This window comes from Nerophis ophidion, linkage group LG11 (genome assembly GCF_033978795.1).
Source record: "Nerophis ophidion isolate RoL-2023_Sa linkage group LG11, RoL_Noph_v1.0, whole genome shotgun sequence".
Taxonomy (NCBI): domain Eukaryota; kingdom Metazoa; phylum Chordata; class Actinopteri; order Syngnathiformes; family Syngnathidae; genus Nerophis; species Nerophis ophidion.
Window position 1 is genome coordinate 33,852,903 of NC_084621.1, and position 16,568 is coordinate 33,869,470.

General features: G+C 39.7%; 1 protein-coding gene and 1 long non-coding RNA gene across 2 annotated transcripts in view; one reads left to right on the top strand and one right to left on the bottom strand.

Moving 5' to 3' along the window:
• The window catches only part of galnt1 (UDP-N-acetyl-alpha-D-galactosamine:polypeptide N-acetylgalactosaminyltransferase 1), a 148,000-nt gene extending 137,343 nt beyond the window's left edge, over positions 1 to 10,657 (bottom strand). The window contains exon 1 of the mRNA XM_061915712.1: positions 10,181 to 10,657. The gene's annotated coding sequence lies outside the window, so the exon portion shown is untranslated. The remainder of the gene's footprint in view (positions 1 to 10,180) is intronic.
• On the top strand, positions 10,098 to 14,568 carry LOC133561968 (uncharacterized). Its single transcript, XR_009808810.1, has 4 exons — positions 10,098 to 10,684; positions 11,326 to 11,492; positions 11,558 to 11,623; positions 13,925 to 14,568. It is a non-coding gene; the product is annotated as an uncharacterized LOC133561968 (long non-coding RNA).
• The last annotated feature ends 2,000 nt before the right edge of the window (positions 14,569 to 16,568 follow it).

Consider the following 16,568-nt stretch of genomic DNA (forward strand, 5'->3'; position numbering starts at 1 on the left):
ATCTTAGATGAGCTCGGGCCGCCTGCCTAGCAGGCGGCGTTCCTGGGTGTTGTTAATAAATGGGTTTCGCTTTGCATATCAGAGTTTTAACTTGCACTTACAGATGTAGCGACCAACTGTAGTTACCGACAGTGGTTTTATGGAGTGTTCCTGAGCCCATGTAGTGATATCCTTTACACACTGATGTTGGTTTTTGATGCAGTATCGCCTGAGGGCTCAAAGGTCCGTAACATCATCGCTTACGTGCAGTGATTTATCCAGATTCTCTAAACCTTTTGATGATTTTGCGGACCGTTGATGGTAAAATCCCTAAAATCCTTGCAATAGCTCGTTGAGAAATGTTGTTCCAAAACTGTTCGACAAGTTGCTTACAAATTGGTGACCCTCGCCCCATCCTTGTTTGTGAATTACTTAGCATTTCATGGAAGCTGCTTTTATACCCAATCATGGCACCCACCTGTTCCCAATTTGCCTGCACACCTGTGGGATGTTCCAAATAAGTGTTTGATGAGCATTCCTCAACTTTATCAGTATTTATTGCCACCTTTCCCAACTTCTTTGTCACGTGTTGCTGGCATCAAATTCTAAAGTCAATGATTATTTGCAACAAAAAAAAAACGTTTATCAGTTTTAACATCAAATATGTTGTCTTTGTAGCATATTCAACTGAATATGGGTTGAAAACGATTTGCAAGTAATTGTATTCCGTTTGTATTTATATCCAACCCAATTTCCCAAATCATATGGAAACGGGGTTTGTATTACAAATTGGCAGGATCCATATTTTCACTAATAGATGATCCGCTGATTCTTTCCAACATTAATCAACGCGTGGCTTGTTCAACAAAAAGTCTAGAAATTAAGACCAATGCCTAAGGGGAACATAATTGTGTAGTCACATTGACAGCATTAGCTAATAAAATCCTCAAAGTATTTTAAGCACAGACCCTCAAAAACAACTTTTGCCTTTCATTTTTAGATAAATGAAACCACTAAACAGCTTGTCAAATGTACTGCAGACTATTCCTCGACCAATGGACAGCCTAGTTTCATTTCTGAACACGTCATTTCCTTTTGCCTCAAGCCTGCCGAAATTTATGATAACCCTTTGAAATATTACGCAGCAGCTACAATGTGCGTGTGCTCTTCATCGGTCTGGTTGGTTGTGAGCATGCAAGTGGTTTTGATCCTGCTATAGTCCCACAGTGGGAACAATGGCATTCCTGTGCTGCGAGCTCCAGGTGGCTGTGGAAACCCAATCCTAAACTAACGCGAGCCTCGCTGGCACACAGAGTAGCGGGAATGCTGCTACCTCCTCTCTGGAGATATTTGCCAGAATGGACCTATTGTTCCTGGCAAACTAAGAGCAATACAAAATTCATCAAACTACCATAAATGACAAACCAAAGCACCCACCGATTTACAACTTGATATTAGGGATGAAACCATACGCCGTCAACATGGTTCGGTAGCAGTTTGAACTATATAATTATTTTATTTTTAGGTAAATGAAAGTTCCTTTTTGGCTGAAGTGCAACATCAATAGTTCAACAAGTTGGAAACTATTAATGTTGCACGTCATCCAATAAGGAACTTTCAGTTTGTACCACAGTTACCATTTCTACTGAACAATGTTGACACACTCTCAGTATGTTAACTCGATAGCAACTGGACTGTTCAGTTTGTCTAAGACTTCCTGGCTAATCCTTGGCACTGCCGTTAGCCACAACTCTTGCAAGCTAAAAGCTGCACTGTTTTATTTAGATCAGACGTGGGCAAATTAAGGCCTGAGGGCCACATGCGGCCCGTTAGGCTTTTCAAGCTAGCCCGCCGGACATTCCCAAATAATTATTTTGGATCTTTAAGATGGAAGGTGTAGCTGCCATTATGATGTGCAGTGATGTTTTCAAATGACTGAGAGTCTTGAAGTATACAAAGTATTTCAATGGTTGGAATCTGCTCTTTTGCATTACTATGGTAATCTAATTAGCTACTATGGTAATCTAAGTCACAGCAGCTCAGATGAGGTACCAAGCAGTGTGGAGCGTTTCCACAGAGTGTTTCCAGAGAGGCCAGCCTGAAATGCGGGTTGTTAGTTTGTTTTTGCGTTTTTTCGCGATTATATTTAGCTCTGTTTGTTGCAATTTTGTGTTTCGCTTGATTGTAAAATATGTTGATCAAGAGGGGGTGTGGCGTTCATACCATGTCAATATTCAGTGTTTTATCGTTAATGGTCAATATTGTAAATCCCACATTCTTTATTTTCGTGTACATTCTGGGTGTCTCATTCAGTAAAAAAGATTGAAATTCCATTCCATTTTTCTTTAAGGCTGTCCATCATAACGTTTTTAGCATTCAATCAGACATTATTGTGAGGTTTTGTATTAGTGTTCTTAAAAATCAGATATACCGGCCCCCAGGCACATTTTTTTTTTCTCTAAATTTGGCCCCCAAATCAAAATAATTGCCCAGGCTTGATTTAGATGATAACTAAGGGCACACTTTCTGTCCTTCACTAAATGTGTACCGTATAAGCACTTGGAAATTGTCTGTACCAAACTGAAAATCTTTCGGTTATGAATACATGAACTGTTAAACCTTATTAGATATTGTTAAAATATTGATCAGACAAGACAAAAACAACATTTTAAAGTAATCAGAAACACAGGAAGAGTGATACATTTTGTAAGGATTTAACAGCATTATACGATTCTCCTGTAAGGCTAATAATATTAAAAAGTATGTCATTAAACAAACGACACTTGGCGGTGGTTCACATCGTAACTGTGGTGGTTGAGACGCACCTGTTTTACTAGAGAATAAGAAGATAAGGGGAAATAGGAAAAATAGAAAAAAAAAGTGGCGGCACAGTAAACTTAATCTAGAGACACTTGCAGCTCGTCAAACAAGTTACTACATTTTGAGACTCTTAAGTTGGACTAAAAGGTGAGGCGACGACAATCAGCGGCAGTGGAGTCGTGGCTTGAACTTAGACCGGCTGTAAGGCACTGTTTTGCGGGAATGGCTTCACCTTTGTCTAGCCACAGCAACATTAACTCCAGCCTACAAATCAGACACCCGCTCGGTGGAGCAGACATTGATCCGCTGGTATCCTAGCTACCCAGAGACGTCTTTTTGTGCAACAACAACTAATAGAGCAGCTGAGTGAACGCATTCCACTGCTGTATGAAAGTCAAACAAGTCTTGAATTGAAAAACATTAGTTTCTGTCATAAAATGTTTTCAAAACATTAGATAATGTCACGCGGATTTTATAACAGGAACTAAAACCGTATCCACAGACAAACGCATGTTGTGTGAGTGTGAAAATTAGATGATGATCATCATATATACAAAACCCAAAACCAGTGAAGTTGGCAAGTTCTGTAAATTGTAAATAAAAAAACTGAATACAATGATTTGCAAATCCATTTCAACGTATATTCAATTGAATAGACTGCAAAGACAAGATATTTATTGTTAGAACTGAGAAACGTAATTTATTTTTGCAAATAATCATTAACTTAGAATTTAAAGGCAGCAACACATTGCAAAAAAGTTGGTACAGAGGCATTTTTACAACTGTGTTACATGGCCTTTCCTTTTAACAATGCTCAGTAAACATTTGGGAACTGAGACCAAATTTTAAAGCTTTTCACGTGTAATTCTATCCTATTCTTGATTGATGCACAGCTTAAGTTCTTTAACAGTCCAGGGTCTCTGTTGTCGTATTTTAAACTTCATACGTAATGCGCCACACATTTTCAATGGGACACAGGTCTACAAAACAGGCAGGCCAGTGTAGTACCTGCACTCTTTTACTACAAAGCCACGCTATTGTAACACATGCAAAATTGGCATTGTCTTGCTACAATAAAAAGATATTGCTTGGATGGCAACATATGTTGCTCCAAAACCTGTATGTACCTTTCAGCATTAATGGTGCTTTCACAGATGTTTAAGTTACCCATGCCTTGGTCACTAATACACCCCCGTACCATCACAGATGCTGGCTTTTGAACTTTGCGGCGAGAACAGTCCGGATGGTTCTTTTCCTGTTTGGTCCACAGTTTCCAAAAACAATTTGAATTATGGACTTGTCAGACCACAGAACACTTTTCCACTTTGCATCAGTCCATCTTAGATGAGCTCGGGCCCAACAAAGAGTTTCTCGGTATTGTTGATTAATGGCTTTCACTTAGCACAACTTGCACTTACAGATGTAGCGACAAACTGTAGTTACTGACAATGGTTTTCTGAAGTGTTCTTGAGCCCATTTGTTGATAGCCCTTACACACTGATTTGCCCACACATTTGTTCACAAAATGGTAGGGTTGTAACGGTACACAAACATTTCGGGTCAGTACGTGCCTCGGTTTAGAAGTCACGGTTCGGTTAATTTTCGGTATGGTAAGAAAACAACAAAATATAAATATTTTGGTTATTTATTTACCAAATTTGTAAATAATGGCTTTATCCTTTTAACATTGTGAACACTATAATAATTCTGCCCACGTTAATCCACATTAAAATGCCTCAAAATGACAAAACCTTTCTTTTACATATAAAAAGTGCAACATTAAACAATTTCAAGTCAACTCATCATGCTTAATTTATTAAAGCATTTGGGAAGCCTGCAGTGGACTTTTATTATGTAAATGTTATATTTTTATCAACATGTGATAGCATGGACCCTGCCATTCAAAACTAGGCTGCTACATTACTAATTATTAATGTAATTATAGCTAAAAACAATAATACAATAGCAATAGGAGAGACTATTATCCCTGAACACCATGGAGTTCAATGAAATAACAGACAGACAGGGCTTTGCTGCCCCTAATACACACACGCACACACACACGCGCACACACACACACACACACCAAAATGAACTAATGTTACGCTAAAAGCTAATTAGCTTTCACCTCAAGCCCGAAATGCGAGCAGTTTAAGTTTCTGGAAGGTCAACGGGCTCATAGTGATGTTTAGAAAGTAGTTGACTTAGAAGTGTTTAGTATAATTTGGGGAGAGTCCGCTGCTCCCCTGCTAAACGAATATCTGTTCGACGCTGAAGCATTGACTCTATGCGCGTTGAATACGCACTGCTGATTGGCTGTTACATCGCTCTGAATACGCACTGCTGATTGGCTGTGTATGTAACCAATCAGATGGTTGTGTGGGTGGTACAATGCTTGCTGCTGAGACAGAGGCAGAAAGCAAAGCAGCTTGTGAAGACTTACTAACTCGTTTGGTACGCCCGCGTGCCAAACCGAAACCCACGTACCGAAACAGTTCAATACAAATACACGTACCGGTACACCCCTGCAAAATGGTGACCCTTGCCCTATCCTTGTTTGTGAATGACTGAGCATTACATGGAAGCTGCTGTTATACCCAATCATGGCACCCACCTGTTCCCAATGAGCCTGTTCATCTGTGGGATGTTCCAAATAAGTGTTTGATGAGCATTCCTCCACTTTCTCAGTCATTTTTGCCACTTGAGCCAGCTTTTTTGCAACACGTTAGAGGCATTAAATTCCACATGAACTAATATTTGCAAAAAATATCAAAATTTTATCTTGTCTTTGCAATATATTCAATTGAATATAGGTTGAAAAGGATTTGCAAATCATTGTATTCTTTTCTAATTTACATTTTACACAATGTGCCACCTTTACTGGTTTTGGGTTTTGTACATAAAGCACACACTGGTACATTCATCTTACAAAATAATTTGATTATAATGCATTGACTAAAAATACTGGGCTGTGCTTTGGCTACCGCACATACTGGGAAACAAATATACATACTGTACATACATACAGTACATACGAACGCATATATACATACAGTACATACGCAGATAGATATGTTCATACGCATTCACATACATACATAATTACATACAAAATACACTGCAGATACATTCACTGTACATACATCCAGGCATACATACATACACATGCACATATACATACATAAACTCATACATACAAACCAGTTCAGGCAACACATACTCATACATGCACATGTACACAATCACACTTATACACCCACATCACACAAAAAAAGGCACACTGCCAAAGTTTAACCTATTTTTAACCATAATCATGTAAAAGGTTAATATAGTTTGCTCCTCTAAATATTGTTATACTCAATATCAATATTGTTATTTCTATTTGTATTATTATTCTTTCAATTGTAGTGCAATAATGGTTATTGTCAATACTTTGTTATTACAATTTACTTCACCAATGAGTTGTTTCTATATTTTTACTGTTCTCATATTTGTACTGTCATATTTGCTGATGTAGTTATGTTGTTTTTGTTGTCTCTCTCTGTCTTGTCCTTCTCTGCTTCCCACAATTTCACCCTCTGTCTTCTTTTTCTTTTCATCCCCTCTAGCGCGGTTCAGCTGCGTCAAACACTAAATATATCAAAACATTTAATAGAGTCAAATAGAAATAAGGTAACAAGAGAAATATCCCATACTTATCTTTTGTAAAGTAAATCTGTAGGGACATATATGGGCATCTACATCAATATACAATTTGGTTGAGTGGCTGAAAAATACGGATACAAAAATACTGTATTGTAATGTAGTATTGTATTGCACTAATAAAATGTAAAAGATTTTTGCATTTGGACATTTTATTACATTGTGTTTAGCAAAAGCACACTATTGTGGAACAATGAATGTAAAAGGTAAAAAAAACGGAATTCTAAAAATGTTTAATGGAATTTGGGGAAACAATAAAACGAAATTTGGAAAAAATTAAATGGATTTCATAGGTCCCTACTGTATGTCCACTTACAATGCAATTTTTTTATCGGATATTTGTCACTGCATGTTTAATGCTGGCAACAGTGTGACTATAGAACCTATTTAAATGTTTACTGTTTCCATCAATTCAAATTAGATGGGTGATTTGGAAGTCTTTGTTTGACCTTGGAGATTCCGCAATATGTGGTTAGTATGATGAATATCTTTGACATACATCTGGTGAATTTTAAGGTTGCCGCAAAAACTTTCTATTGTATGACAGATTGGTGATACTAAAAAACACACAGAAGGAAAAAAGTGCTGAAGCCAGACCACACTGTCAACGCACGGGCCGCAAAGGAAACGCATCATAGCAACGACACAGCCTTGAAATGAGGAACCTGATTCATTTCCTCTTTGTGTGGCATTAACTCAAGTTTAAAGTGTAAAACAGACACAAATCACACATTCAACAACCTTTGAATCTGCATCCCCATCTTAAAACAATCCTCATCATTAATATTAATATTTATTGCTGACCTAATGTTGAGAATGTGATCAAAGCTGGCATTGCTACAGGTCCTTCCCTCCAGCATCACACAGACACACACTTGTGATAAATAATAGATGCACCTCTCTTTAAGCAACATGACAGATTCATTTGACTGGCTCCTTGTCACATCTTCATCAACTCTGCTTTATGATGACAGTGAATCAATTTCCCAACTTCCATAGATTATTACAGCTGTTAACGTCCTGTGCTTGCATGATGGGTTTACTCTTGCATGCTTCCTCCCACATCCCAAATACATGCATGTTAGGCTAAATTGAGAATGTACATCAGGGGTAATCTACTAGATTGGTTTGGGGGCTAAGCTAACGACCAGTGGACCAGCCAGACTTCTCCCTTCACTACGAGCCTAATTTTGTATATTCCGAAGAGCCAGCGTCCTCTACAGTAGACATTTGATTTTGATTTATTTATTTTGTCGGAGCAACAGAAGTACTCCGCTGTTTTTACCCAAAAATATGTTTTTAACTGAAGTATGAACTCAACATTGAATATTTATATAAATGGGTTATACTTGTATAGCGCTTTTCTACCTTCAAGGTACTCAAAGCGCTTTGACACTATTTCCACATTCACCCATTCACACACACACATACACACGCACACACACTCACACACACTCACACACACGCACACACACGCACACACACACACACACACACACACATTCACACACTGATGGCGGGAGCTGCCATGCAAGACCCTAACCACGACCCATCAGGGGCAAGGGTGAAATGTCTTGCTCAAGGACACAACGGACGTGACGTGGTAGATAGAAGGTGGGGATCTCCCAACCGCGCCATGCCGTCCCCTAGTTGAAGTCCAAATGATGAACAAAAGAGAACCTTGACGAACACTATTACTATAACTAAAGAAGTTAAATATGACTACTGACTGCATCTAAATTGAACAAGCTACAGCACCACCTGGGTTACATACATCAAATTATGAAAAATGATTGTAACTGCCAAAAAAGAGAGGACTTACAGGAATGACTTGAAGAACACCAATTATTCTATGTTTGCTAGCAAAGTTAAAATGTCAATGCAATGATCTGCCAATGTGTTTTGAGTGTTTCAAGTTCCTCTATACAACAGAAGAACTTGAGTGTTTCCAGGAATTGGCTACAAAAATGTTTGTCTGACAGGTTTTAAACTGGACATGGAGGTCGGTATAGTGTCATTGAGTGTCCACTGGGTGTAAATGGGAGTGTAAATAAGTGTTTGACCATATCTGCCCCATGAAGAACTGGTGACCAGTTCCGGATGTACCCCACTGGTATAGGTTCCTCCAGCTCACCTGTGGCCCTCATTAAGACAAATTTGTATGGGAAAAGGATGAATGGATGTTAAATGTCAGTTACTTCTGTCTTAACAGTGTCAGGTGATCAGACTGCATGCCATGTTATTAAATCGAGCAAGAAAGGCCCAAAAATAACGAGGTGGATCCTGGTAAATTTTTCTCACATAAATATAAAATTTGATTCAGAACTTATGATTGCCATACAATTCAGTGACATTTTTTTTGTTTGTTTAACAATAAGATCTGAAATAATTCAGTGAGTTAAAACTGATTCAGTAACTTTTTAGCAAAACAAAATCCAAGCAGAGTGAATGTGAAATATAACATCATTATCGTTAAAAGTTGGAGTCCATGGTTCTCGCCCAGAAAAGGGTGGAATGCCATTAGGGAGGAGACCCTTCCCCATGTGGAAGAGTTTGAATACCTTGGAGTCTTGTTCACGAGTGAGGGAATAGTGGATCGTGAGATCAACAGGCGGTGTCGGTGCGGCATTTTCAGTAATGCGTACGCTGTATCGATCCGTTGAGGTGAAGCCGGAAGGCAAAGCTCTCAATTTACCGGTCGATCTACGTTTCCATCCTCACCTATGGTCATGAACTTTGGGTTATGACCTAAAGGACAGGATCTTGGGTACAAGTGGCCGAAATAAGTTTCCTTTGTCGGGTGGCGAGGCTCTACCTCAGAGATAGGGAGAGAATCTCCGCCATCCGGGAGGAGCTCAAAGTAAAGCTGCTGCTCCTCTACATCGAGAGGAGCCAGATGAGGTGGTTTCGGGCATCTGGTCAGGATGCCACCCGACCGGTAGGAGGTTACGGAGAAGACCCAGGACACGTTGGAAAGACTGTCTCCCGGCTGGCCTGGAAACGCCTTAGGATGCCCCGGCAGGAGTTGGACAAAGAGACTGGGGATAGGGAAGTCTGGGCTTGCCTGCCTAGGCTGCTGCCCCCGCGACCCGACCTCAGATAAGCGGAAGAAGATGAATGGATGATTCAAAGTGCTAAACTTCAAACAAAGTCTGCCATTCTTAAATCCAATATTTTCCTTTTCTTGTATCGATACCTATCTTCCGGAAGGCAAACTTGCCGAGCACAGATCGATATTGAAATTGAAGAATATAACTTGACCTATCGGTATATCCATCAAACGTGGAACTGTACAGTAGACACATTTGTATATACACAACAAATAGGTCCCGGCAGAGAAACATGCATTTTTATTTTTATCATCAACTATAATTGGGTGAATGTCCCATGACAAATCTGCATCTTATGCTGAGAAATGGCTGCCAATATGTGGTGCAAAAAGTACCCAAGGGTCCAAGCAAGTCCGTCACTTGTGTTATTATAGGCAGATTAAGAGTGAGGGAATTTGCTTATTTTCACTTCGTATCTCTGTTAACTAATTGCGTGCTTCTGTCAACAAGAACCCCGCTGCCATAGCGCCTGATCGCGACTACTATTAACATGTCACCGGTCACAAGCAGCCTGGCGCTGGGACAACCTCAAGGTTGATTGTTAGAAAAAAAATATAAACCTCGCTTACCTTAATTTAAAAGAGCGACGGGGCCGCACCGAGTCCACCTCAGGCTAGCCACGAAAGTCCTGCAGGGTACCAAGTGTTGCGGCTAAAGTTAGCTAGCAAGGTTAGCTTCCCCTGCTAACAAGGGGGAGCGAGTCTCCTCTCCGTCTCTCTGCCGTCCAACACCACCCGTTTACGGCATGGAAAACGGAGCGTGACGTAAGGCCGACAAGAACGTCTACTCGGCCGTGGTCCGACGTCTCAAGTAGCTATGGGTTGGGACATCCATCGGGGTTAGTAGGTGGACCGTAGATGCGACGGAGAAGGGGGAAAGGAGTGCGCGGCTGGCTGAGCTCCGTCCCTCGCGGCTGCCTCTAGCTGGCCGAGTCCTAGTGTGTGAGAGCGGGGAGGAGGGGAGAGTTCGGCTGCTGATGTACGGAGGGAACACACAAGCATCCAGCATCACTGCTCATCCCTCCCTTCACTGCCTCAACCCGGAAGAAATAACACCATCGAGCCCATCCTCTGGTTCGTATTAAAACTCTTAAATAGACAATAATTGCTAATTGCATTAGTTGTTTTAACATCACGTTGTTACGTTTACACAACATGTCTGCAAAGGAGTAGGAAGATTAATATTAATAATAGCATTATTATTATTTTTTTTGCTTGTTAATTTTTACCATAACTTTTACATATTGACTCTACAACAGGCCTAGGCATTTATTTGGAATCGGGGGCCACATTTAGAGAAAAAAAATGTGTCTGGGGGCAGGTATATCTATTTTTAGGAACACTAATACAAAACTTCAAACTAATGTCTGATTAAATGCTTAAAACGTTATGACAGACCGCTTTAAAGACCTACTGAAACCCACTACTACGCAACACGCAGTCTGATAGTTTATATATCAATGATGAAATATTAACATTGCAACACATGCAAATAGTGCCTTTTTAGTTTACTAAATTACAATTTTAAATTTCCTGGGAGTTTTGTCTTGAAAACGTCGTGTAATGATGACGTGTACGCAAGACGTCACGAGTTTTAAGGAAATATGAGCGCTGTACACACACACACACAGCTAAAAGTCGTCTGCTCCAACGGCATAATTACACAGTATTTTGGAGATCTGTGTTGCTGATTCTTTTGCAATTTGTTCAATTAGTATTGGAGAAGTCACAGTAGAAAGATGGAGTTGGGAAGCTTTAGCCTTTAGCCACACAAACACACGGTGATTCCTTGTTTAAAATTCCTGGAGGTGAAACTTTCCTATGGATCAGAGCGCGGTCAAGAGAACATGGATCTCGACCACATGTCAACCAGCAGGTTTCGGTGAGAAAATTGTGGTTAAAAAGTCAGTTCTTACCGGAGAAAAGCTGAGCTTGTGCCGTCCACAGCTGCCGTCGACTCCCCTGAAACACTGCGCGTCAAGACACCCGTGGAGACACCCTTCCGACTACCAGGTACTATTTAACTCACTAAAACACTAGCAACACAATAGAAAGATAAGGGATTTCCCAGAATTATCCTAGTAAATATCTCTAAAAACATCGGAATCCGTCTGAATGCAATCGCGCTTTTTTTTTTTTTTGTTTTTTTTTTTTACTTTTTTTTTTTTTACCACTTTTTTTTCTAGTCTGTTGCTATCAATATCCTCAAACACGAATCTTTCATCCTCACTCAAATTAATGGGGAAATTGTCATTTTCTCGGTCCGAATAGCACTTTTTGTTGGAGGCTCCCATTAAAATCAATGTGAATATGTGAGGAGCCCCCACACGTGTGACGTCATTGTCTGCAACTTCCGGTAGAGGCAGGGCATTTCTCTTAACACCGAAAGTTGCAAACTTTATCGTGGATGTTCTCTACTAAATCCTTTCAGCAAAAATATGGCAATATCAAAAAATGATCAAGTATGACACATAGAATGGACCTGCTATCCCCGTTTAAATAAGAAAATCTCATTTCAGTATGCCTTTAAAAAACATAATGGAATTTTACATTTTTCTATGAACAATAAAACACTGAATATTGACAACATATGAATGTCACCTAGGGCTGGGCCATATATCGATATACACGTTGTATCGCGGGTTTGTCTCTGTGCGATATACAAACCCTGTTTCCATGAGTTGGGAAATTGTGTTAGATGTTAATATAAACGGAATACAATGATTTGCAAATCATTTTCAATCCATATTCAATTGAATGGACTACAAAGACAAGATATTTGATGCTCAAACTCATGAACTTAATTTTTTTTTTTTTGCAAATAATTAATTTTGAATTTCATGGCTGCAACACGTGCCAAAGTAGTTGGGAAAGGGCATGTTCACCACTGTGTTACATCTCCTTTTCTTTTAACAACACTCAATAAACGTTTGGGAACAGAGTAAACTAATTGTTGAAGCTTTGAAAGTGGAATTCTTTCTCATTCTTGTTTTATGTAGCGTCTTAGTCGTTCAACAGCCCGGGGTCTCCGCTGTCGTATTTTACGCTTCATAATGCGCCACACATTTTCGATAGGAGACAGGTCTGGACTGCAGACGGGCCAAGAAAGTACCCGCACTCTTTTAACATGTGGCTTGGCATAGTCCTGTTGAAATAAGCAGGGGCGTCCATGATAACGTTGCTTGGAGGACAACATATGTTGCTCCAAAACCTGTATGAACCATTCAGCATGAATGGTGCCTTCACAGATGTGTAAGTTACCCATGCCTTGAGCACTAATACACCACCATACTATCACAGATGCTGGCTTTTGAACTTTGCGCCTATAGCAATCCAGGTGGTTATTTTCCTCTTCATTCCGGAGGACACCACGTCCACAGTTTACAAATATAATTTGAAATTTGGAATTGTCAGACCACAGAACACTTTTCCTCTTTGCATCAGTCCATTTTAGATGAGCTCGGGCCCAGCAAAAACAGCTGCGTTCCTTGGTGTTGTTGATAAATGGGTTTTGCTTTGCATAGCAGAGTTTTAACTTGCACTTACAGATGTAGCAACCAACTGTAGTTACTGACAGTGGTTTTATGAAGTGGTCCTGAGCCCATGTGGTGATATCCTTTACACACTGATGTTGGTTTTTGATGCAGTACCACCTGAGGGATCAAAGGTCCATAATATCATCGCTTATGTGCAGTGATTTCTCCAGATTCTCTGAACCTTTTGATGATTTTATGGACCGTAGATGGTAAAATCCCTAAATTCTTTGCAACAGCTTGTTGAGAAATGTTGTTCTAAAACTGTTCGACAATATGCTTACAAATTGGTGACTCTCGCCCCATCCTTGTTTGTGAATTACTTAGCATTTCATGGAAGCTGCTTTCATACCCAATCATGGCACCCACCTGTTCCCAATTAGCCTGCACACCTGTGGGATGTTCCAAATAAGTGTTTGATGAGAATTTCTCAACTTTATCAGTATCTATTGACACCTTTCCCAAGTTCTTTGTCACGTGTTGCTGGCATCAAATTCTAAAGTTAATGATTATTTGCAAAAAAAAAACGTTTATCAGTTTTTTACATCAAATACGTTGTCTTTGTAGCATATTCAACTGAATATGGGTTGAAAATGATTTGCAAATCATTTTATTCCGTTTATATTCACATCTAACACAATTTCCCAACTCATATGGAAATGGGGTTTGTAGAAAATGACTATATCGTGATATTCGAGTATATGTTCTCACACAGTTGCCATTAACTGCGGGCATTACATTACAGGCTCTCCTTGCTCTTTCCTGTCTCTCCTTCTCACAGACAAGCGCACTTTCTTCCACACGTCACATACTGTCACGTCATACCTCAAAAACGTATACGCCCTCGCCCAGCAGAGAGGAAGCAGCATGGGTAACGTTAGCTGTGATGCTGTGAGCCATGCGTGTGGTACTACGCGAGAAAGAAGGTGCAAATGAAGGAAGAAGTAATTCCAAAGAAAAACAGCAGGGAGTCCATCGTCTGGCGGTGGTTTGTCTTCAAGTGGGAATATGTCGAACAGACAACCGTAATTTGTCAAGTGTGGTGCTGAAGCGCTGCTATAAAAAGTAGCATCACTGCTAATATGTAGCATCATTTGAAAAGTCACCTGCTAGAGAATAAAGTGTGTTTGAAACTTGGAATGTCAACATCTCCTTTCAGTGCCACACGCCCACATCATCAAAATGGAGAGGCAAACATTTCCAGATCAACACCATATGAAAAAAATATTCAACAACAGAATTTAAAAACGTCTGTAGTAACCTACCACATAGCGAAGGAGGAATACTATTTGATTTCCTATCATGCAGCTCATTTTTATTTGACACTTAAAAGGTCTCTGACAATCTTGCACTTTCTGTTTTGGAAATGACATGAACGTTTGTGCCACTGCTTAGTAGCTGTTTAATAAATACACTTTTGGTCAATTGACTTAATTGTGATTTCCTTCTCTGCATGAAAGTTTACAATGAACATATATTGATGCAGCATGAACAAGAATGTTTTAATGTAGACACATAGAATCATCATACTGCTGTGATTATATGCATCAAGTGTTATTCAAAGCTATGGCGAAATATTGAGATATATTTTGTGTATCGCAATGGGTACAAAATAAACTCACCTGCTATATCACTAAGCTTTAGAACTTTGTTGTGAAAACCTCCTTCCGCGTCTGTGGAAACGCTTTCCGACCACACTGCCTGGTGCCTCATCTGACCTGCTGTGACGTAGGTTACCATAGTAACTAATTACATTACCATAGTAACTGGTATATCATCCATAAGCGCAGATTCCAACCATTGAAATACTTTGTATAGCTCAAGACTTACAGTCATTAGAAAACATCACTGCACATCATAATGGCAGCTACAGTTTTCATCTTGAAGTAAAAAAAATTATTTGGGAATGTCCGGCGGGCCAGATTGAAAAGCTTAACGGACCGCATGTTGCTCCCGGTGCCTCAATTTGCCCGGGTCTGCTCTACAATGTTTAATGTGCTCACGTTTTGTTATTTCAATGGTGTCCATCTTCCGTGTAAAATAGTATTAAAAGATTTGAAGAATATCAGTAAGCAAATGGTTTTGTTTTTAATGACACTATACAATGAATGTTAAATGGGAACACATGCAAGATTTGTGTGGTGATTGAGACCAAGTTAAATATTTCCATTTTTTTTTGTTGTTGTATTTTTGCAAAAAATATATATCTATTTTTATATTTGAGGACATCTCTGCGTTGCTGACCCGTCTCCGCTCTGGATGGTCTCCTGCTGGCCCCACTATGGACTGGACTCTCACTATTATGTTAGATCCACTATGGACTGGACTTTCACAATATTATGTTAGACCCACTCGACGTCCATTGCATCCGGTCTCCCTTAGGGGGGGGGTCACTAACATCTGCAGTCCTCTCCAAGGTTTCTCATAGTCATTCACATTGACATCCCACTGGGTTGTGAGTTTTTCCTTGCTCTTATGTGGGATCTGAACCGAGGATGTCGTTGAGGCTTGTGCAGCTCTTTGAGACATTTGTGATTTAGGGCTATATAAATAAACATTGATCGATTTTATATTGCTCTTTTTTATCTTTGGTATGAACATTATTGATGTAATCTCCAAGTCATTGTTTTTTTTGTTGTTGCTATATTTGTATTACAAAATGTTGTTATTGATCATGTTGTACTGCATTGTTGTAATCTTTTGTTTTGTGATTGTGTGATGTTTTTTTGCCTGGACCCCAGGAAGAATAATCTCTACTGCGGTGAAAACCAAAAGGAATCCTTAATAAACTAAACTAAACAGTGGTTCTCAGACTTTTTCACCACGTACCACCTCAAAACAAAACTTGTGTCTCTAAGTACCAACATTAAAATACAGTAGCATAATAAGCCTAAGAATTCACTCAAAACAAGGCAGAGGTTTTATTTCACAAGTATAAAGATATTTTTGGCCACTGTAACATTACACACAGTTTGAACAGTAACACTGTGTTTGAATATAGAAAAATAAAACACTACTTTAATCAAGTGAGTATTTTGCATAGTACATGATGAAGCCTGTGTGGCACTAGTGGTACACCTACCACAGTTTGAGAATGACTAATCTTTCGCTTGGATTTACATGACGTCATGTCCGGCTGATTAAATATGTTGGTGGTCAAGTGTCTGTTGTCAATGGGTATAAGGCGCCATTCAGCCTTTCTCCAAGAAAAAAGCCCTATGCTTGCGTTGTTTTCAGCTGTACGAACCGTTCAAATAGCAAAAACAATAAAAGATGCGTCTGTTTCTTTGAGAGGTAATCAATAAGGGCGGAGGATCTTTCTGTGTAGCATTTGCATGTCCTCCCTGTGACTGCGTGGGTTCCCTTCGGGTACTCCGGCTTCCTCCCACCTCCAAAAACATGCACCTGGGGATAGGTTGATTGGC